Source organism: Papio anubis, chromosome Y (assembly GCF_008728515.1).
Source record: "Papio anubis isolate 15944 chromosome Y, Panubis1.0, whole genome shotgun sequence".
NCBI lineage: Eukaryota > Metazoa > Chordata > Mammalia > Primates > Cercopithecidae > Papio > Papio anubis.
The window spans coordinates 5016614-5040648 of NC_044997.1; positions in this window are offsets into that span (position 1 = coordinate 5016614).

The following is a 24035-nucleotide window of genomic DNA, read 5'->3' on the forward strand; positions in this document are numbered from 1 at the left end:
CACCCGCCACCGCGCCTGGCTAATTTTTGTATTTTTTTAGTAGAGACGGGGTTTCACCGTGTTAGCCAGGATGGTCTCGATCTCCTGACCTCGTGATCCGCCCGTCTCGGCCTCCCAAAGTGCTGGGATTACAGGCGTGAGCCACCGCGCCCGGCCCAAACTAGATAGATTTTTAAATAAACACATTACACATGATGTGTAGAAATAAAATGGTTCACTTAAGTTGACATTAAATTTATCCCTTCTTCTCACAACAGTTTAAATGATTGAGTTTCTAAAATACTCTATGATAACCCTATAATTAAAACTACTGTACAAAAAATGGATAATATTGCTGCATTTCAAAGATTGTGATGGAACAGGGCTGTATGTATTCCCTTGTTGGCTAGAATAGGAGTTTCATTTTAACTTCCCGGATTCTGCTTAGAGAATTGAGCAGTCATTATAGAAGCATTCAAAAGTATTCCTAAAATTAAAAGGATGTAACATTGTTACTGAGTTATATTGTGTAGGCAGAATAGCTTTTCAGAATCATATTTGTTGGTTATAGCTTTGAGCAACATTTCATTATGCAGCTAGACAGCTTTTTTGGTCATTACATTTTAGTTCTCTTTTATCTTTGGATTGAAAATATAATAAAGAGGCAAATATGCAATGCGATTTCTAGATTACAATTACATAATTATATATATTATATATAAAATGATAAAATGTGCTTTTATTATAATATGAAAGAATGCATGATTAACAAGTAGAAATTTTATCTTTCTTTTTAGGCTGTTCAAAGTCAGTATCTGAGTTTATCGCAAATAGGGATGCATAATACTCTACAGCTTACAGCCAATACATTTAATTTTGGCCAGGAATGAAGAGGTAGGAAGAACAAATCAAATGAATCAGAGGAGAGACTTTATGTAGGCCAAAGGCAATAACCTGAGTGCACGTTTCCCTTTTGGTAGAATGGCGCAGTATCTTTGAAGGGTCTTGCCTTTGATAGAATGGTACGTTCCCCCGTTTGGTAGTATGGCACAATGTCTTTATTAAAGGCAACAACAAGAAAAGTTAGCTTAGAAAACTTAATGAATAAAGAGAATTTAATAAATAGAATTAGATATTCCCAAAGCCAAATCCCAAAGCCAAATATGTGCCTATAGAAAGAGGAATTCTAATCTGAATGCTTCACTTCTCAGGACCTACAAGAACTACATTATTTTCTAATAGAATCAATGCTAGAACTGAGAGGCACTTTGTGGTGTTTAAGCAAACTAAATATAGCCTAGAAAGGACTCTGCATCTTTATATTTGAGTCCTTGTGGATGAACTGCAACCTAACTTAATAGGTAGACAAGATTGAAAACCCAACATAGAAGTATGCACCTATAACAATAGCTCAATGTCGGCCAATCCCAGTGAGAATCCTTCAGCGACTTATAGACTGTTGAATGTTCAAACTATGTTCAAATAAGGCAAATGCCAACCTGTAACCAATCCAATTGTTCTGTACTTCACTTCCAATTCCTGTAGGTCCTTCCCCCCTTTTTTTTTTTTTTTTTTTTTTTTTTTTGGTCAACAAATTGGTTCTGATCACAAGACACCCCTGGAGTCTCTTCAAGTCTGCTGTGATTCTCTGGACTGCATGATTTGCAAATCTTTCATTTCTCAATTCAACTCTTTTAAATTTAATTTGGCTGAAGTTTTTCTTTTAACAGAGGATTGGCTGGCTGAGTGTTCCTTGTCTTTGTTTGAGGCAGACATAGCATTCAGACTGGGCAAGGCCGTGACCATCTCCCTGAAAAAAAATCATTCATGCGTATCTGGATCATTGAAGGGTCCCTTTAAAGATAATTCACGGAATGGCATCCAAACAATAAATCAATCTATCAATTTGTTTTAGAATTCAGGAACCCAAATGCCAGGAAAATGAGCTGTATACCAACTGACAGTCAGTCAGTGACAATGACAGAGACTGACTTCCGCTGTTTTACTGTAGTAAAGTCTTTCTATGATGCAATATTACCTCCTTTCAGTATAATGTTTTAAATAATAATTTTGAAAATATTCTCATGGTAACACATAGAAGTTTTAGAAGAGCTTTCTTCTTTTTTCTCTTCTCTTTTCCCCATATCTGGCCAGTTCATGCATCTTTGCCTCTTAGCAAGAGAGATGGATTCCCGGAATTTGGAAGATTATTTTTCTTGTGCTTACAGTTATTTTGAACAGTGGGCATACTCTGTCATAGACTTATCTTGAGAATGGGGGTGTCCTGCAGATGCCTTAGTCCTTTTTGCTGTTCTCTGTTGTTTTTGGAGGAAATATTGGGAGATGTATTGACAACTACGTCTCCTTAATAAATAGTGAATTTGTAGTTGTTGCTTCTTATTAGAAAATATGCGCCTTAATTGCCAAGCTTTCAACTTTACATGTTATTTGGATGTTGTTTTATTTGTATTTAGTAGTGGGGATAGGCTTTGCCTTGGAAGCTAAGTATTGATTTTTATTCAAGTTTCACTGGTATTTTAAAGAGTAGATTTCTTTATTGAAGGCTTATTGTTGGAGGTTAAACACTAGTTTTGTTACTTTTATTGCTTTTTAAAAGTAATATTCAATTTATTCAAACATATCTAGCATTTATTGAGAAAATAAACATTTAAATTAACTCTTGGAGAATCTATCCACCTATACATCTCTATCAAGTATCTTTCATCAATCAATTAATCAATAAGCCTATCATCTATCTTTCCTATTTATTTATCTATCTATCTGTCATCTGTCTATCATCTATCATTCTCATTTGTCTATCTGTATCATCTATTGTCATCTGTAACATCTATTTATTTATCTATCTATATAAATAATCAATCATTTTTCTGAAGCATTTAAAAATAAGTTGTAGAAATAATGCTTTTCATCCCTAAGGACATCAATAGATGTCTTTCTCATTTGATACAAATGCATGATGATTTATGGTGTATATACACACTTTTTAATAAACACAATCTCCTATAGTCAATTATTTATAAAATTTCTATATTATGCAATTATAGACAATGTAGGACTATGCCACTTTGTAAATACATACATTTGAATTTATGAGGGTATGTTGGCAATGGTAATTTCCCAGAAGTGAGACTGTTGATGAAGGGGTAAAACTACATGTAGCCTAGACAAAAACTGTCAAATTCTCTTCCATAAACATCACCCATTTTTAATTAGTACTCTCTGTATATGTGCAAGATACATTCCAGTAGCCTCATCACAAGAATGTGTCAAACTTTTATAATTTTTCTCATTTAGTAATTGGGAAATTGTATTTATTATCTATCTATCTATCTTTCTTTCTATCTGTCTATCTATCTATCTATCTATCTATCTATCTATCTATCTATCTATCTATCTTCATACCTACCTATCTATCTACCTATCTATACATCTATCCATCCAATCATTCAGCTATCATCTAATTGCATTGAGACTTTGCATCACTTTTAAAGGATTACTACATACCTAGGTTTTAGAAAAATTATTTATTTATATTGCTAAAATTGTACATTTTCAAATTTTTCCAAATAGACTTATAAATCATTCCGATCTTATTTTTGTGCATTGTGTGGCTTAGGGAATCTATTTGATTCCAGTTTCCCAAAAGTATAATGAAGTATCTATTGATTGACAATGCCATCATTTTATTTGTTAACTTTCCATGTGTGGTTGGATGTATTTCTGGACTTTTTATTATATTGAACTCATTTGTCATGAATTCATATTTGCAATACTATTAATATTTTACTTAAAGATGGTTGTCTGCTGGGCACAGTGGCTCATGCCTGTAATCCCAGCAATTTGGGAGATGGAGGCAAACGGACCATCTGAGGTCGGGAGTTGTAGACCAGCTTGATTAACAGGAGAAATCCCGTCTCTACTAAAAATATAAAATTAGCCAGGCATAGTGGTGAATGTCTATAATTCCAGCTACTCAGGAAGGCTGAGGCAGGAGAATCATTTGAACCTGGGAAGCAGAGGTTACAATGAGCCAAGATCGCACCATTGCACTCAAGCTTGGGCAACAAAAGTGAAATTCAGTCTTAAAAAAAAAAAAAGAAAAGAAAGAAAGAGGGTTGTCAATACCTTTCAATATATGGTACGGCTAGTCTCCTTACATAGAACTGCTTGTCAGGTCTTCCATGGCTCTGTTTACCACATCAAAACTCTACAGGCACTGATAAGCATTCTTTTTTTCTTGACTGCCAAGGTTGCTTAAAATTTAATCTTGCTAGTGCAAAACCGAGAGTGCAAATTGCCCAAAAGTTTGAAGAAGTGCAATGTTCTATGTTGGAGAAATATCTCCTAGGGCCCATACCTAGGCCAGTTACCCATTTGTTGCTGACTGAAGCCCTTAGTTTGAGCACTACATTCTCTCAATAGCATTTATGTGGCTCTTTCCTTTGTTTTGTTTTGGTTTTTTTTTTTTTTTTTTTCTGTTAGCATTAGACAGTTTCTTGAAGAAGGCATAAAGTTCCAATGTTGGAACTTTGGATGTTCCAAATGTTGAATTCCAATGAAGGAATTCAAGGCAAGTCCATTACTTTAGCTGACTTGGCTCATATTAATCCACAAAGTGATTTTCCGTTGAAGAATACTGCATCATTTATATGTGTACAAAGAGAGGTCTTATGGGAAATTGACATCAATCAATGTAGCATGACTCTTTCTATCATTTTTGACACAAAAGTGTATGTATCTATGAGGTACAATGTGATGTCTTTATATATGTATGCATTGTGGAATAATAAAATAGAGGCTGTTAGCGTATCTATTACTTCACATTCTTATACTTTTGTGTCAAGAACAGTTAAAGTCTACTCTGTTAGCAGTTTTCAAGTGATACAGAACATAGCAATGCTATTAACACATCAAATAAAAACAAAATAAAATTTTCTACTATCATAAAAATGTCACTATTGATATCCAAGTTCCATCAGAGGTATCCAGTAAAATATCTCACTTTACATTTGTTCCCTTTAGTTTCTTTTAACTGGAATAGTCAGTTCATTTCCACATTTATCTAATTTCATAGTTTTTTGGGGGAATGAGGCATGATCTGAGCCTGGCTTATAAAATATCCCTCACTTATCCTGGATGCATCTGATTATACCTGCCACAGTTAACATGTATCCATGAATCCTTTAATTCCTGTTGAGGTTAAAATTAGACCTCAGCCATGATTGAAGTGAAGTTAGCCATTTGAATGGTAATGCTGTGCTGGCTCATGTCAATATAAAAGAAGCTGTAATTGATAGATCACTGGTGGAATGAACCCCGTCATTTAACTTTACAGATAATGATATTGTCTATTGAAATTCAGTACTTATTTTACCAAGAAGAGCTCACACACCACTTATGATAAGCTTCCAAAATCACTTTCAGGAAAAGGAAATGCACATACCTTTGCACAGAAATAACAGTGCAAACAGCGTATCTATGCCATTCATCAGTAAACATTTAAAAATCTTTCTATCCCATAGTTAGAATTTGCCCTGCTATTTCGTCATATGTATTCAATATGATTATATTTAAGTGTGTAATTTTCTAACTAGCTGAAGAAATTATTTTATAAAATAAAATAATGATATTTTATAAATATATTTATGAAGATATTTTGTAAAGATAAAAAGTGACATTTTTGTGGCTTTCAACCTAATACAATTAATTTCAAATAACAATTCACAGGGTTATTTTAATATGCATATAATTATACTTTAAGATCTGGCATATATGTGCAGAACATGCAAGTTTGTTACATAGATGTACGTGTGCCATAGTGGTTTTCTGCATCAATCAACCCATCATCTAAGTGTTAAGCCCTGCATGCCTTAGTTATTTATCCTAATGTTTTCCCTCCCATTTCTGCCCATGCCCAGACAGGCCCCAGTGTGTTATGTTCTCCTTCTTGTGTCCATGCATTCTTGTTATTCAACTCTCACTTATGAATGAGAACATGTGACCTATGGTTTTCTGTTCCTGTGTTAGTTTGCTGAGAATCGTGGTTTCCAGCTTTATCTACGTCCCTGCAAAGGACATGAACTCATTATTTTTTTATGACATGGTCTATATATGCTACGTTTTCATAGCCAGTCTATCATTGATGGGTATTTGTGTTGGTTCCAAGTCTTTGCTATTGTAAATAGTGCCACAGTAAACATATGTGTGCATGTGTCTTTATAGTAGAATGATTTATAGTCTTTTGGGTATGTACCTATTCATAAGATTGCTGGGTCAAATGGTATTTCTGGCTCTACATCCTTGTTGGGTCACCACACTGTCTTCCGCAATGGTTGAACTAATTTATACCCCCTCCAAAAATGTAAAAGCATTCCTATTCCTCTGCATCCTTGCCAGCATCTGTTATTTCCTGACTTTTTAATAATTGCATTCTAACTGGCATGAGATGGCATCATATTGTGGTTTTGATTTGCATTTCTCTAATTGAACAGAGATAATTAGCTTCTTCTCATGTTTGTCGACTGCATAAATGTCTTCTTTTGAGAAGTGTCTGTTCATATCCTTTGTCTGCTTTTTGAGAGGGCTACTTGTTTTCATCTCACAAATTTGTTTAAGTTCTTGTAGATTCTGAATATGAGGCCTTTGACAGATGGACAGGTTGCAAAAACTTTCTCCCCTTTTATAGGCTGCCCGTTCCCTTCGATGATAGATTATTTTGCTGTGCAGAAGTTCTTTAGGTAAATTAGATCCCATTTGTCAATTTTGGTTTTGTTGCAATTGCAGTTGCTTTTGGTGATTTAGTCATGAAGTTTTTCCTAATGCCTATACCATGAACAGTATTATCTAGGTATTCTTCTAGGGTTTTTAAGGTTTTAGGCCTTACAGTTAAGTCTTTAATCCATCTTGGGTTAATTTTTTATAAGGTGTAAGGAAGGGGTCCAGTTTCACCTTTCTGCATGTGGCTAGCCAGTTTTCCCAGCACCATTTTTAAATAGAAAATCCTTTCCCCATTGCTTGTTTTTGTCACATTTGTTAAACATCAGATGGTTGTAGATGTGTGATGTTACTTCTGAAGACCCTGTTCTGTTCCATTGGTCTATATATCTTTTTTTTTTTTTTTTTTTTTTTTTTTGGTATGAGTACCATGCTGTTTTGGTTACTGTAGCATTGTAGTACAGTTTGAAGTCAGGTAGTGTGATGCCTCCAGCTTTGTTCTTTTTGTTTCTATTGTCCTGTATATACATACTTTTTTTGGTTCCATATGATATTTAAACTAGTTATTTTTCTAGTTATTTTGAAGAAAGTCAGTAGTGGCTTGATGGGGATAGCACTGAATCTATAAATCCATTGGGGTGGCATGGCCGTTTTCAAAATATTGATTCTTCCTATCCATGAACATGGACTGTTTTTCCATTTGTTACATTCTCTTTTATTTCTTTGAGCAGTGGTTTGAAGTTCTCTTTGAAGAGGTCTTTCACGTCCCTTGAAATTTGTATTCCTAGGTATTTTATTCTGTTTGTAGCAATTACAAATGGGAGTTCACTCATGATTTGGCTGTCTGTTTTTCTGATATTAGTGTATAGGAACTCCTGTGGTTTTTTTGCACCTTGATTTTGTATACTGAGACTTTGCTAGAGTTGCTGGTCAGCTGAAAGGATTTTGGGGCTGAGATGATGGGGTTTTCTAAATATACAATTGTGTCATATGCAAACAAAGAAAATTTGACTTCCTCTTTCCTATTTGAACATACTTTATTTCTTTTCTTCTATGATTTTCCTGACTAGAACTTTCAATACTATATTGATGTCTTCTCTCACCACTGCTACAGAACTCACAGTTTCTACCAACGTGTTTTCCTCTTTTGTTTTGTATCATATAGTTATAAACAGGCAGAGTCAGAAATGAGTTACAAGATGAGAGCTCTTACATCAATAATTATAAATAAGACATCATTTCCGATCTTGGGAAGATGCCCGAATAGGAACAGCTCTAGTCTCCAACTCCCAGCGCGAGCGACACAGAAGACCGGTGATTTCTGCATTTTCAACTGAGGTACTGGGTTCATCTCACTACGGAGTGCCAGACAATCGGTGCCGGTCAGTTGCTGCAGCCCGACCAGAGAGAGCTGAAACAGGGCAAGGCATCCCCTCACCTGGGAAGCACAAGGGGAAAGGGAATCCCTTTTCCTAGCCAGGGGAACTGAGACACACAACACCTGGAAAATCAGGTAACTCCCACCCCAATACTGCGTTTTAAGCAAACAGGCACACCAGGAGATTATATCCCAGACCTGGCTGGGAGGGTCCCATGCCCACGGAGCCTCCCTCATTGCTAGCACAGCAGTCTGTGATCTCTAGGCAAGGCAGCAGCGAGGCTGGGGGAGGGGTGCCCGCCATTGCTGAGGCTTAAGTAGGTAAACTAAGCCGCTGGGAAGCTCGAACTGGGTGGAGCTCACAGCAGCTCAAGGAAACCTGCCTGTCTCTGTAGACTCCACCTCTGGGGACAGGGCACAGTAAACAACAAAAGCAGCAGAAACCTCTGCAGACGCAAACGACTCTGTCTGACAGCTTTGAAGAGAGCAGTGGATCTCCCAACACGGAGGTTGAGATCTGAGAAGGACAGACTGCCTGCTCAAGTGGGTCCCTGACCCCTGAGTAGCCTAACTGGGAGACATCCCCCACTAGGGGCAGTCTGACACCCCACTCCTCACAGGGTGGAGTACACCCCTGAGAGGAAGCCTCCAAAGCAAGAATCAGACAGTTACACTCGCTGTTCAGCAATATTCTATCTTCTGCAGCCTCTGTTGCTGACACCCAGGCAAACAGGGTCTGGAGTGGACCTCAAGAAATCTCCAACAGACCTACAGCTGAGGGTCCTGACTGTTAGAAGAAAAACTATCAAACAGGAAGGACACCTACACAAAAACCACATCAGTACGTCACCATCATCATCAAAGACCAGCGGCAGATAAAACCACAAAAATGGGGAAAAAGCAGAGCAGAAAAGCTGGAAATTCAAAAAATAAGAGCGCATCTCCCCTGGCAAAGGAGTGCAACTCATCGCCAGCAATGGATCAAAGCTTGACGGAGAATGACTTTGACGAGATGAGAGAAGAAGGCTTCAGTCCATCAAACTTCTGAGAACTAAAGGAGGAATTACGTACCCAGCGCAAAGAAACTAAAAATCTTGAAAAAAGAGTGGAAGAATTGATAGCTAGAGTAATTAATGCAGAGAAGGTCATAAACGAAATGAAAGAGATGAAAACCATGACACGAGAAATACGTGACAAATGCACAAGCTTCAGTAACTGACTTGATCAACTGGAAGAAAGAGTATCAGTGATTGAGGGTCAAATGAACAAAATGAAGTGAGAAGAGAAACCAAAAGAAAAAAGAAGAAAAAGAAATGAACAAAACCTGCAAGAAGTATGGGATTATGTAAAAAGACCAAATCTACGTCTGATTGGGGTGCCTGAAAGTGAGGGGGAAAATGGAACCAAGTTGGAAAACACTCTTCAGGTTATCATCCAGGAGAACTTCCCCAACCTAGTAGGGCAGGCCAACATTCAAATCCAGGAAATACAGAGAACATCACAAAGATACTCCTCGAGAAGAGCAACTCCAAGACACATAATTGCCAAATTCACCAAAGTTGAAATGAAGGAAAAAATCTTAAGGGCAGCCAGAGAGAAAGGTGGGGTTACCCACAAAGGGAAGCCCATCAGACTAACAGCAACTCTCTCGGCAGAAACTCTACAAGCCAGAAGAGAGTGGGGTCCAATATTCAACATTCTTAAAGAAAAGAATTTTAAACCCAGAATTTCATATCCAGCCAAACTAAGTTTCATAAGTGAAGGAGAAATAAAATCCTTTACAGATAAGCAAATGCTTAGAGATTTTGTCACCACCAGGCCTGCCTTACAAGAGACCCTGAACGAAGCACTAAACATGGAAAGGAACAACCGGTACCAGGCATTGCAAAACCATGCCAAAATGTAAAGTCATTTAGGCTAGGAAGAAACTGCATCAACTAACGAGCAAAATAACCAGTTAATATCATAATGGCAGGATCAAGTTCACACATAACAATATTAACCTTAAATGTAAACGGACTAAATGCTCCAATTAAAAGACACAGGTTGGCAAACTGGATAAAGAGTGAAGACCCATCAGTCTACTGTATTCAGGAGACCCATCTCACATGCAGAGACATACATAGGCTCAAAATAAAGGGATGGAGGAAGATTTACCAAGCAAACGGAAAACAAAAAAAAGCAGGGGTTGCAATACTAGTCTCTGATAAAACAGACTTTAAACCATCAAAGATCAAAAGAGACAAAGAAGGCCATTACATAATGGTAAAAGGATCAATTCAACAGGAAGAGCTAACTATCCAAAATACATATGCACCCAATACAGGAGCACCCAGATTCATAAAGCAAGTCCTTAGAGACTTACAAAGAGACTTAGACTCCCATGCAATAATAATGAGAGACTTCAACACTCCACTGTCAACATTAGACAGATCAACGAGACAGAAAGTTAACAAGGATTTCCAGGAATTGAACTCATCTCTTCAGCAAGCAGAACTAATAGACATCTATAGAACTCTCCACCCCAAATCAACAGAATATACATTCTTCTCAACACCACATCGCACTTATTCCAAATTGACCACATAATTGGAAGTAAAGCACTCCTCAGCAAATGTATAAGAACAGAAATTATAACAAACTGTCTCTCAGACCACAGTGCAATCAAACTAGAACTCAGGAATAAGAAAATCAATAAAAACCACTCAACTACATGGAAACTGAACAATCTGCTCCTGAATGACTACTGGGTACATAATGAAGTGAAGGCAGAAATAAAGATGTTCTTTGAAACCAATGAGATCAAAGATACAACATATCAGAATCTCTGGGACACATTTAAAGCAGTGTGTAGAGGGAAATTTATAGCACTAAATGCCCACAAGAGAAAGCAGGAAAGATCTAAAATTGACACTCTAACATCACAATTAAAAGAACTAGAGAAGCAAGAGCAAACACATTCAAAAGATAGCAGAAGGCAAGAAATAACTAAGATCACGGCAGAACTGAAGGAGATAGAGACACAAAAAACCCTCCAAAAAATCAATGAATCCAGGAGTTGGTTTTTTGAAAAGATCAACAAAATTGACAGAATGCTAGCAAGACTAATAAAGAAGAAAAGAGAGAAGAATCAAATAGATGTAATAAAATGATAAAGGGGATATCACTACCGACCCCACAGAAATACAGACTACCATCAGAGAATACTATAAACACCTCTATTCAAATAAATTAGAAAATCTAGAAGAAATGGATAATTTTTTGGACACTTACACTCTTCTAAGACTAAACCAGGAAGAAGCTGAATCCCTGAATAGACCAATAATAGGCTCTGAAATTGAGGCAATAATTAATAGCCTACCAATGAAAAAAAGTCCAGGGCCAGATGGATTCATAGCTGAATTCTACCAGAGGTACAAGGAGGAGCTGGTACCATTCCTTCTGAAACTATTCCAATCAATAGAAAAAGAGGGAATCCTCCCTAACTCATTTTATGAGGCCAACATCATCCTGATACCAAAGCCTGGCAGAGACACCTCAAAAAAAGAGAATTTTAGACCAATATCCCTGATGAACATCGATGCAAAAATCCTCAATAAAATACTGGCAAACCGGATTCAGCAGCACATCAAAAAGCTTATCCACCATGATCAAGTGGGCTTCATCCCTGGGATGCAATGCTGGTTCAACATTCGCAAATCAATAAACATACTCCAGCATATAAACAGAACCAATGACAAGAACCACATGATTATCTCAATAGATGCAGAAAAGGCTTTTGACAAAATTCAACAGCCCGTCATGCTAAAAACGCTCAATAAATTTGGTGTTGATGGAACGTTCCTCAAAATCATAAGAGCTATTTATGACAAACCCACAGCCAATATCATACTGAATGGGCAAAAACTGGAAAAATTCCCTTTGAAAACTGGCACAAGACAGGGATGCCCTCTCTCACCACTCCTATTCAACATAGTGTTGGAAGTTCTGGCTAGGGCAATCAGGCAAGAGAAAGAAATCAAGGGTATTCCGTTAGGGAAAGAAGAAGTCAAATTGTCCCTGTTTGCAGATGACATGATTGTATATTTAGAAAACCCCATTGTCTCAGCCCAAAATCTCCTTAAGCTGATAAGCAACTTCAGCAAAGTCTCAGGATACAAAATTAATGTGCAAAAATCACAAGCATTCGTATACACCAGTAACAGACAAACAGAGAGCCAAATCATGAATGAACTTCCATTCACAATTGTTTCAAAGAGAATTAAATACCTTGGAATACAACTTACAAGGGATGTAAAGGACCTCTTCAAGGAGAACTACAAGCCACTGCTCAGTGAAATAAAAGAGGACACAAACAAATGGAAGAACATACCATGCTCATGGATAGGAAGAATCAATATCGTGAAAATAGCCATACTGCCCAAGCTTATTTATAGATTCAATGCCATCCCCATCAAGCTACCAATGAATTTCTTCACAGAATTGGAAAGAACTGCTTTAAAGTTCATATGGAACCAAAAAAGAGCCCGCATCTCCAGGACAATCCTAAGTCAAAAGAACAAAGCTGAAGGCATCACGCTACCTGACTTCAAACTATATTACAAGGCTACAGTAACCAACACAGCATTGTACCATTACCAAAACAGAGATATAGACCAATGGAACAGAACAGAGTGCTCAGAAATAATACCACACATCTACAGCCATCTGATCTTTGACAAACCTGACAAAAACAAGAAATGGGGAAAGGATTCCCTATTTAATAAATGGTGCTGGGAAAATTGGCTAGCCAGAAGTAGAAAGCTGAAACTGGATCCTTTCCTTACTCCTTATACGAAAATTAATTCAAGATGGATTAGAGACTTAAATGTTAGACCTAATACCATAAAAATCCTAGAGGAAAACCTAGGTAGTACCATTCAGGACATAGGCATGGGCAAAGACTTCATGTCTAAAACGCCAAAAGCAACGGCAGCAAAAGCCAAATGGGATCTCATTGACAAATGGGATTGACAAATGGGATCTCATTAAACTAAAGAGCTTCTGCACAGCAAAAGAAACTACCATCAGAGTGAACAGGCAACCCACAGAATGGGAGATAATTTTTGCAATCTACTCATCTGACAAAGGGCTAATATCCAGAACCTACAAAGAACTCAAACAAATTTACAAGAAAAAAACAAACAACCCCATCAAAAAGTGGGCAAAGGATATGAACAGACATTTCTCAAAAGAAGACATTCATACAGCCAACAGACACATGAAAAAATGCTCATCATCACTGGCCATCAGAGAAATGCAAATCAAAACCACAATGAGATACCATCTCACACCAGTTAGAATGGCGATCATTAAAAAGTCAGGAAACAACAGGTGCTGGAGAGGATGTGGAGAAATAGGAACACTGTTACACTGTTGGTGGGATTGTAAACTAGTTCAACCATTATGGAAAACAGTATGGCGATTCCTCAAGGATCTAGAACTAGATGTACCATATGACCCAGCCATCCCATTACTGGGTATATACCCAAAGGATTATAAATCATGCTGCTATAAAGACACATGCACACTTATGTTTATTGCGGCACTGTTCACAATAGCAAAGACTTGGAATCAACCCAAATGTCCATCAGTGATAGACTGGATTAAGAAAATGTGGCACATATACACCATGGAATACTATGCAGCCATAAAAAAGGATGAGTTCGTGTGCTTTGTAGGGACTTGGATGCTGCTGGAAACCATCATTCTTAGCAAACTATCACAAGAACAGAAAACCAAACACCGCATGTTCTCACTCATAGGTGGGAACTGAACAATGAGATCACTTGGACTTGGGAAGGGGAATATCACACACCGGGGCCTATCATGGGGAGGGGGCAGGGGCAAGGGGGGAGGGGGGAGGGATTGCATTGGGAGTATACCTGATGTAAATGACGAATTGATGGGTGCTGACGAGTTGATGGGTGCAGCACAGCAACATGGCACAAGTATACATATGTAACAAACCTGCACGTTATGCACATGTACCCTAGAACTTAAAGTATAATAATAATAAAAAAAAAAAGAAAAAAGACATCATTTCCCTTCTCAGTGAATCTAATAATTATCAAAACAATATCCAAAATATATCATAATCAGAAAGCTGGCTTTCTTGATGCTACGAGTCAGCTTTTCTCTAAACAGAGACCTCTAAGTGGTTGTCTGTTCCACCACAGACATTTGACCATTAAGAGTATAAAGCTCAGAGGTTCAAAGTAGCATATTTCATAAAAGTTTCAAGAGGTTGCTTTTAGTGTAGTTATATGGTGGATTCATTTCTTACTACATTTAACATATCTTCAAAAATACCCAAAATATTAAAATCATACATAAACATCATATTTATCCTTGAAAAAAGCTCAAACATTCTTTTAATTTGTAAAAATACAATTCAGTTAACCAATGATTTCATTAACAGTTTCTATAATTACTAATACATGCATTAGTTGTGTGACTAGGTATTGCAGAAGAATTCTATGTTACACTTTTAAATACATTAGTTTTGTTGTTGTTGTTGTTGTCATTGTTGTTTGTTTTTGTTTTTTAATGAGACTGGCTTGATTTCTCCTGACACTCAAGCAATGAACACTGATGTAGATACAAAGTGTAAAGCCAAAAATTTGCGTTAACTCTTACATTCTGTTCTAACCAATATTGCTTGATTTCATGAAATGAATGTGCATTTAGTTTTTTTCTCTTGAATATCAAGCATCCCTGCATTTTTAAAAACTAAATAAATCTGCCTTCATCATTATTTTTCATTCATTTACCATATAGCCAATGAGAAAAATGATTACCTTGAGCCAATTTACATGCTACACTGAGGAACCCCACAATGAAAAAGCCTTGATGCCTATTTAAAAAAAAAAAAAAAGAAAGAAAGAAAGAAAGAAATGAATTAAAACGTGCATATCATCCAACCAACTCATGTTCCCATCAATAGTAGACTAGGTAAAGAAAATATGGTACATTTAAATTTCAGAATACTATGTAGTCATAAAAAAAGAATGCAATCATGCACTTTGCAGCCACATGGATGAATGTGGAGACCATTATTCTAAGCAAATCAAAGCAGGAGCAGAATGCAAAACACCACATGTTCTCACTTACAAGTGGTCACTGGACACAAAGAAACAAGAAACAGTGTAGACCCCAAAAGTGGGAAGGGAGGAAGATCAGTGTTGAAAAACTTCTGATATTAGTCCATTTTCACACTGCTCATAAAGGCATACCCAAGACTGGGCAATTTAGAAAAGAAAGAAGTTTACTGGACTCACAGTTCCACTTGGCTGGGGAGGTCTTACAGTCATGGTGGTAGATAAAAGTCATGTCTCACATGGCAGCAGACAAGAGAAGAGAGCTTCTACATTATTTAAAAAATAATCAGATATCATGATATTTATTCACTATCACCATGAGAACAGCTTGGGAAAGACCTGCCCCCATGATCCAATTATCTCCCATCAGCTCCTCTCCACAACATAAAAGAACTCAAGATTCAATTTGTGTGAGGCACAGCCAAACCATATAACTTCCTACCGGGAACTATGTCCACAACATGTGTGATGGGAACATTAGAAGTCTAACCTTCAGCATTGTGCAATGTACCCATGTAACAAATGTGCACATGTACCGCCTGAATCTAAAATTAAACTTAAATAAAATTTTTTAAGAAAACAAAAAGACAACATATTCAAATAAGGTAAAACATCCCCCATTCATGTTTGAAGACAGAAATTAGCTTTGAAGTAGCCACAGGAAGTTTTTTCGTGTACTTGTTCCCTATGACTACTATAAAGAATTACCCCAAATTTCCTGCCTTGAAACGACACACATTAATTACTTTACAGATCTGTAGATCAAAAAGGAGTTCACTTTTCATAGGGTTCAATCAAGTTGTGGTCAGACCCATGTTTCTTCTGCATGATCTAGCATAGAACATTTTCCCTTCCTTTTACAGCTTTCAGAGACCACCCACACTCAGTGCTTCATGGACCCTTTCTCCTTCTTCAACAAAAATGACCCATGAATCCTCATATCCCATTCCTTTGACTCTAGACCTTTTTCTACTTCCAGTTTCTATTTTTTTACAAAATTAATTTTAAGTTCTGGGGTACACGTGCAGGATGTGCAAGTTTGTTACATAGGTAAACATGTGTTATGGTAGTTTGCTGAACCTATCAACTCATCTCCTAGGTATTAAAGACAGCATATATTGGTTACTTTTTCCAATGCTCTCCCTCCCCTCATTCCATCCCCCTCACACACAGGTCCCTGTATGTGTTGTTCCCCTCCCTGTGTCTCTGTGTTCTCATTGTTCAGGTCCTACTTCTCAGTAAGAACATGCAGTGTTTGGTTTTCTGTTCCTGCATTAGTTTGCTGAGGATAATGGCTTCCATCTCCACTCATGTCACTGCAAAAGACATGATCTTATTCCTTTTCATGGCTGCATAGTATTCCATGGTGTATATGTACATTTTCTTTATCCAGTCTATCATTGAGGGGCACTTGGGTTGATTCCATGTCTTTGCTATTGTGAATCGTCCAACTTCTACTTTTAAGGAACATTATAATTACAGTAAACTTCCCCAGATAATCCAGGATTAGTGCCTCATCTTAAACTCACCTGATAAGCAACCTTAATTCTATCTGCAAGTTGAATTCTCTTCTTGTCACCTAACTTAGTCTATTCACAGGTTCCAGGCAATAGCACAAGCATATTTTTGGGAGACTCTTTTTATGAATCCCAGAGAAAATTTTACCAGGTTCTAATTTAACATCTCAGAAAAATGCTAAGGCAAGAGAGCAGGGAAGCATAAAACCATTTAACAGGTTGAAAACAATTCAAGGAGTCTGTTATAAATTAGACTATTGGGTTTGGTTCTGGATGAAGGGAGGGAGAGTGTGCCTCAAAATATATATGTCTTATTTGAACTCATCGGGAAATATTGTATTGCCCTAAATATGTTACCATTGTAAAATGAGTAGAGTTCAGGTTTTGTTTTTTTGTTTTTTTGTTTTTGCCTTTAGGGCAAAAAAAAAAAAAAAAAAAACCCCAAAAAAAAAAAAAAAGCAAAAAAAAAAAAAAAAAAAACCAAACCTGAACTCTACTCATTTTACAATGGTAACATATAGAAAGTGTTACAGACAGACAAAGACATGATATACATTGTTTTCCACAAATACAATAGAGACATACATAAATGGGTTCAAAGACACTTCATGGAATCTACATAGGTAAAAGCAATAAAAACACCTGGAGATGAGGATCTGTTTGAATCCCATGCACTTCCAAAGCCTATACTGTGTCACTTACTAAGCATAAATCTTCAGAGTTGTATAAGCGTCATAAAAAACTGCCTACAATTTGTTGACTTGGAATCTTTTTTTCATTTCTCCTAACATAAATTGGTCAGCAGTACTGCTTAAAGATCTGATACTGTAGTGAAGTCTACCTTTTGCTGAGTTATTTAAAGCTTGCTGTTGGAATTATTTTAAGTTCTATTCACACTACTGGCCATGCTTTGGCATAAAGGATAATGTGTAATTATATATGTGCTATTCTCTTTATGCAATTTAGTAGAACAAGACCCTCAAATCAAGATGATGTATTTATTAACAATGAGATACACAAACCAGTATGTGTTGGATGTATAATTGTAGGAAACATAACCCACCCACAACAGGCAGTAGATGAATAGCATCTACCTTTGTTTACTCAGATGCTTTAAAATATAATGATTATGAGTTTTAAAGAGTTATCATGTATTATGATATACAAGTTGAATATTCTTAGTCCGAAATTTGAAATCTGAAATGCTTACAAATTCAAAATATTTTGAGCACTGATATGCCATTCCAAGGAAATGCTCATTGGAGCATTTCAGATTTCGGAGTTTCAGATTACAGATACTCAAAAGTAAGTGTGTTGTAAATATTATAAAGTTCCCCAAAATCCAAAATCTAAATCACTTCTACTCCCAGGAATTTTTGAAAATGGGGACTCAATCTATATTTATTTTTGGCTTTTTAAATGAACGTTTATGGCCGGTGCAGTGGTTCATGCCTGTAAATCTAGCACTTTTGAAGGCCGAGACAGGCAGATCAACTGAGGTCAGGAGTTCAAGACCAGCCTGGCCAACATGGTAAAACCCCGTCTCTACTAAAAATACAAAAATTAGCTGGGCATGATGGTGGGTGCCTATAATCTCAGTTACTCAAGAGGCTGAGAAGGGAGAATCCCTTGAACCCAGGAGAGGATGGTTGCAGTGAGCCAAGATTGTGCCACTGCACCCCAGCCTAGGCAGCTGAGTGAGATTCTGTCTCAAAAAAATAAAATAAAATAACTAAATAAACACTTATGTAGATCATGATGCTATATTGGTGTTTTAAAAAATATTTTAAAAATCTGTAGATTTGGATATCCACAGGAACAAGTCTAGGAAGATACATAAATGATTCTGTTAGCTAGCTAACAGATTTATACAAACATCTGAATTTTATTCTTTATCTTTTTCTACCTTCATGAAAATTTTCACAATGAGCTCCCTTTCTACATTCAGGAAAGACACTTTTTAATAGTCTGCATATTGTATTTCCTTGAATTTTTTGTTTGGGGATGACTAACAATGTACAACTATTTAAGCAAAAAAATGTGTGTATTCAGTTTTATTGAATGATCTGTTTCAATTTTCTAAACACATTATTCCTTTTTGATTAGGTTTTTAATTTTCCTCCAATAAGTTTTTGATCATTTGAGAATCAAAAGTGTTGAAGAATTATAGTTTTGTAACATAAAACTAAGTTAATATTCTGCACTCATAGGCACAGTTTTCCCAGTGGAATAAAAATGGCCTTCCTGCATACTATTTTCCGGCATTAATTAAGAGGAGGAGTTAAGCCATCATACATAGTGGAGTGTAGAAGCCCTACTTTTCGACAATAGGGTTGAGATGGGGGCTCAGCACCACAAAATTCTGTAATTGGAGAAAAGCAACTGCTCAATGGGTTTTTTCTTTTCTTTTCTTTTCTTTTTTTTAAATTTGAGATGGAGTCTCGCTCTGTCGCCCAGGCTGGAGTGCAGTGGCGCCATTTCAGCTCACTCCAAGCTCCGACTCCCAGGTTCACGCTATTCTCACGCCTCAGCCTCCTGAGTAGCAGAGACTACAGGAGACCGCCACCGCGCCCGGCTAGTTTTGTTTTGTATTTTTAGTAGAGAGGGGGTTTCACCATGTTGGCCAGGATAGTCTAGATCTGCTGACCTCGTGATCCGCCCGCCTTAACCTTCCAAAGTGCTGGAATTACAGGCGTGAGCCACTGCCCCAGGCCTCAAAGGGTTTTTTCCTAGTTACTGGCTTTTGGTCTGTGGTTTGATATGTCTCTTAACAACTTCTTCCCCTTTTCAATTTCCTCTTCAATCTCACTGCCTAAGGCGTGTCCACTTAAAGTACACATTCTCTAAATCTCCGAGAGGAATCTGTGAATTATATCTTTGATTTAAAAGTCTCCATCTTTATCAAATCAATAGCCTCTTATCCTGTGCCAGCAACGTTTAGCCCATGGTCTAGCAGATAGACACATAGCTAACATACAAATACGTTTTTGAACTAAATAACTAAAAAAAAATAAACAAAACAAAAACAAAACAAAAGTCTTGATCCTATATCTAAATTTATTTTGGCAAAGAGCTGAAGGTCAATGCAGATTTTACAGCAAATGATCAAGGATAGAGAATTGCTATCGTCATTCTCTAATTTCGTGTGTAAAAAAGTAAAACGATATGGCTATGAAGCACCAAGTCTGACTCCCATTACCATGTGTGTTATTATCATGGAAGATAGTGAGAATAAAGATGTGAGGCACAATAGCCATATTGTAAGGCAGGCTTCCAAGTCAAGATGGCCTCTCAGTTAGCTGTAAAAAAAATCTGAACATTTAAAGGATGAAAACTCCCTTGTGATTTAAAAGAAAGTCCCATGGTGAAGGGACAAAGTAATACAAAGATATTATTATGTATATTTATATATAATATATACAATATAAACATGTTATAATTGTTTACAGCACATATACTATATATCTCTTATTTTATATATATTTGTAGATTTTATGTAGTTTTATATTTGATTTATCTTGTTTATATATTTATATACTATATAATTTTATATATATTCTTTCTATATAAATCTATATAGTTTCTATATAAAAATATATATAATCTATATATTTACATATAAAATATTTTAATATTTATATATAATACAAATATTTCTATAACAAATAGCATAAAGATATATATTACATAAATGGATACCTTATATAAAAATATATTTTATATTGAATGTATATACTTACATATAAACTAATATATAAAATATAGAGATTGATATATACAGAGAGAGTCTGTATATGAACACCCACACCCATAAATTCATTCTGCTCACTTATTGGGTCTTCGTATAATGTTTAAGATACATTTTCATTTCATGAAGTCACAAGTTTATCCAGGTTGTTTTCTTTCAAAGACATAAAGATTTTCTTTTCAATACTAAATCTTTGATTCATTTAGACTTAATTTTCTCTCTTCTGTTGCTTCTTATGGTGAAGAAAATGGATCCCTTAGTATAGTAAGTATTTTGAATTAAATACCCTTGGAGACCAATAAGCACTGGAAGAGACTTTTCTTCTGTCTATATAAAGACAGGACTGACCAACCAAGGAGAATAATTGTTCTTATTCTTCTTACTTTATCTCATTATCTATTACCAAAAGTATAATCACACCAGAACAGACCCTTTCCAAGATAATGCCTGTGTCCAAGGATCACTAAATTTTTTTTAAAACCCTATGTACAAGTTAATCTCTGTCCCCAGATCCAATCATTTTCTCTACTAATCATTCATTTCCCCTCAATATAATTCCTCCTCTCCTCCTTCCATCACCTGTATTCCCAGAATCCAGAGCCCATCCCTTCTGCCATCTCATGATGGTATTTAAGCTTCTGGGCCTGATTGGGAACTTGTATCTTCATTCTGATGGCGCCTGTGTATATGCATTACATAAATTTGTAAGCTTTATTTTCTATTAATCAATCTGTCACATGCCAGTGATTTTTTTTTTTTGTGAATCTTTAGCTGGTTCTATGAACAACAGCTTTTGACTCCTATGAGGAATAGCTACATGTCCAACTCTACAGAAACATTCTGCTCTCTTACCACTGAATTCTGATATCTTCTGTGTTAATGCCATATTCATGCCATTCAGTGAACTCTTTGCTGGGCTTTCTCAGTTCAAAATTGAGTTAGTGGTCTCCCCCTGCATAAGCACCACATCATTTCAAGTAACATAACACTTGAATAAAATTTCACTTGTTTAAAATTTCTGCTTCTTCACATTTTTCATGGTTCATGTTGCTCCTTAAAATTTCAAATGCTTTTCAGTATCTTATTTTTATTTTTATTTTTCAAAACCCTTCTTAGAACATGATTTAATTGAATTTACTTTATAGGCTATTTTGGAAAGAATTTCCATCTTTATTAGGTCTTTTCACCTATGAATATTGAGTGCATTTCCATTTACTCAAATCCCATTTTAAATAATTTTAAGTATATAATTTTAATATCTTATGATAATATATTTGGATACATTAGATCTATATCTAAATAACCCATACATTTTGGGGGCTATGGTAAATGTATTGCTTTCTTCTTTCATAGTAAATTGTCAAACAGTAATGAGAACAGCTAAGTGTTTATTCTTATTGAATACATTTATTCTAAGACACAGGCAAGAAAGGGAACAGTGTCAACTCTGGAAAAATAATAAAAGCTTATATGAGAAATCACATCCAGATGGATTTGCTACAGATACCTGAGTTAGTCAGAATCCCATGTGTGAGGATTGCTGGCAAGATGGCCAAATAGGAGCAGCTCGTAGATCAAGGCAGAAGGCAGGTTATTTCTGCCTTTCCAACTGAGGTACCTGGTTCATCTCATTGGGACTGATTGGAGATTGGATGCAGCCAACAGAGGGTGAGCCAAAGTAGGGTGAGGCGTCACCTCACCTGAGAAGCACAAGGGGTCTGGCAATTTTCTCCCCTATCCAAGGGAAGCCATGAGGGACTGAGCTGCACACTCCAGGCCAGATGCTGAGCTTATCCCACAGTGTTTACAGTCCTCAGACCAAAAGTATCTCTCTGGTGCCTACCCTGCCAGGACCCTGGGTTTCAAGCACAAAACTGGACAGCCATTTGGGCAGGCACCAAACTAGCTGCAGGAAGTTTTTGTTTGTTTGTTTCCCAGTGGCACCTGGAACCTGGAAGGCCAGAGAGATAGAATGGTTCACTCCTCTGGAACCGGGTACTGAAGACAAGGAGCCAAGTGGTCTGACTCAGTAGGTCCCACCCCCACGGAGCCCAGCAAACTATGATCCACTGGCTTGAAATTGTCGTGGCCAGCTCAGCAGCAGTCTGAGACTGACCCGGGACAATCAAGCTTCGTAGGGGGAGGGGCCACCGCCATTGCTGAGACTTCAGTAGGTGGTTTAACCTTCACAGTGTATACAAAGCAGGGAAATCTGATTGTGGTGTAGCCCACTGATGCTCAGCAACGCTGCTGTGGTCAGACTGCCAAATTTCTCCTCTATGGGCAGGGAATCTCTGAAAAAAAAAGGCAGCAGCCCCAGTCAGGGACTTATAGATAAAACCCCCACCTCCCTGGGACAGAGGACCGGAGAGAAGGGGCGGCTGTAGATGCAGGTTCAAGAGACTTAAATGTCCCTGCCCGAGGGTGCTGAAGATAGCAGTGGACCTCACAGCACAGCATTGGAGCACTGTTAAGGCTCACACTGCCCCCTCAAGTGGGTTCCTGACCGCTATGTATCCTGACTGGGAGACACCTCTCATTAGGGGATGATAGATACCTCATATAGGAGAGCTCTGGCTGGCATCTGGCAGGTGTGCCCCTGGGAAGAAGCTTCCAGAGGAAATAACAGGAATCAATCTTTGCTGCTAGTGATATCCAGCCAAACAGGGTCAGGAGTGGACGTCCAGCAAACTCAAGTTGATATGCAGCAGAGGGGCCCAACTATTAGAAGGAAAATTAACAAACAGAAAAGAATAGCACATCCATGCAAAGACCCCATCAGAAGGTCACCAACATCAAAAACCATGGGTAGATAAATCCACAAAGATGGGGAGAAACCAGCACAAAATTGCTGAAAATTCCAAAAACCAGAACACTTCTTCTCCAAAGGATCACAACTCATCTCCAGCAAGAGAACAAAGCTGGATGGAGAATGAGTTTGATGAATTGACAGAAGTAGGCTTTAGAAACTCCTGCAAGCTAACAGAGCACGTTCTAACCCAATGCAGGAAGCTAAGAACCTTGAAAAAAGGTTAGTCAAATTGCTAACTGGAATAACAAGTATAGAAAAAAATAAATGACCTGATGGAGCTGAAAAACACGGTATAAGAACATCATGAAAGAGACAAGAATCAATAGCCAAACGATCAAGTGGAAGAAAGGATATCAGAGACTGAAGATTAACTCAATGAAATAAATTGGAAAGACAAAATTAGAGAAGAAAGAATGAAAAGAAACCAACAATGCTTCCAAGAAATATAGGACTCTGTCAAAAGACCAAATCTACATTTGATTGGTCTAACTGAAAGTGACGGGGAGAATGGAACCAAGTTGGAAAACACTCTTCAAGATATTATCCAGGACAACTTCCCCAACCTAGCAAGGCAGGTCAACATTCAAATTGAAGAAATAGAGAGAACACCACAAAGATAGTCCTCAAGAAGAGCACCCATACACACATAATCATCAGATTTACCAAGGTTGAAATGAAGGAAAAAAATGTTAAGGGCAGCCAAAGAGAAAGGTCAGGTTATCCACAA